General features: G+C 54.0%; 1 pseudogene; it reads right to left on the bottom strand.

The window, feature by feature from the left end:
* Nucleotides 1–392: 392 nt before the first annotated feature.
* Nucleotides 393–793, bottom strand: LOC118984820 (ubiquitin-conjugating enzyme E2 D2-like; annotated as a pseudogene).
* Between the last annotated feature and the right edge of the window lie 298 nt (nucleotides 794–1,091).

Below are 1,091 nucleotides of genomic sequence, written 5' to 3'. Positions count from 1 at the left end.
ACTTGATGCTGTGATTAATGATGCTTTGAGCAATAAATTCTCCCATGTAAGCAAAAGGAAAAATTGTTGCATGGCCTCAGTCAACTCGGCTTGAAACAATTCCACACAAGAAATTTGAGAGTTTCCAATGTACAAGGAAGGGGACCCAGTGCCCCCATCACCCCTTCCAGACACACTCTCATGTGGCAGCTGCCCAACCTCTATGCCTCCCCATGCCCTGAACTTGGCCCACACCCACGCCTCCCCACCTGCTCCACACACCCTAATGTGGCAGGTGTTCACTGTATGCCCAAAAAGATGGGGAAATGGCAACCCCCAGAGAACAGAAGACAGTGGTTCCAACAGGTGGGTGTTTTGTTCAGGTGTCGGGTTACCTTTTACCCCTCTCACTCTCACATGGCATACTTCTTGGTTCAAGCTTGGGCCATGGTGTTATAGGTGACCCTGCCCTTTAAGTGCATCCTGGCAATGGAGGGAACAAAGGCGTCATTGGGGTTGGGGTCACAGAGCATGGAGCTGGTGAACAACAGGAGTTTGGATATGGTCATGATGGGAGACCACTGGGACCTGAAAGTATCTAGACAGATGCAGCCTCTCTGGGTGATATTGGGGTGGTAGATCGGGATGGTGAAGTAAATCCGTGGGGGCATGAAGGGGTAGTTGGGTGGCAATTGTATGTTTAGGAAGAACACGCCCCCTCGTAGGGGCTGTCGTCGGGACCCATGATGGTCCCCTTCCAGGTGAACATGTCATTGTCCACTGGCGCCGCAGAGCACATGGGCGGAGGGTCATTGGTGATGTCCGTCAGCTCCTTGTGCAGTCTCCTCAGAGCCCTGGATGTGCCCATGGGAGCGGGGATGGTCCGGATATCCTAGTAGGGACAAAAGGTTGGTGGGTCATGGGTTATAGTGGCTGTGGCTTAGTGGGGGCCAGGGTTAGAGAGGCAGCCACCCCCAGGTCGGCGGGTGGGTAAGAAGGCTGGAGCTGGGCTGTGGAGGATAGGGGCAGTGTGGGTCTGGTGAGGAATAGTTGGGGGTTCATGTGCACCATCAGGACCTGAGAGGCTACTGCTAACCTGTATTCCACTGGTC

This window comes from Sturnira hondurensis, unplaced genomic scaffold (genome assembly GCF_014824575.4).
Source record: "Sturnira hondurensis isolate 20B ecotype Veracruz unplaced genomic scaffold, ASM1482457v3 Scaffold0003872, whole genome shotgun sequence".
Taxonomy (NCBI): Eukaryota; Metazoa; Chordata; class Mammalia; order Chiroptera; family Phyllostomidae; genus Sturnira; species Sturnira hondurensis.
The sequence above is the reverse complement of the archived record's forward strand: the minus strand, read 5'-3'. Positions and strand labels throughout refer to the sequence as shown.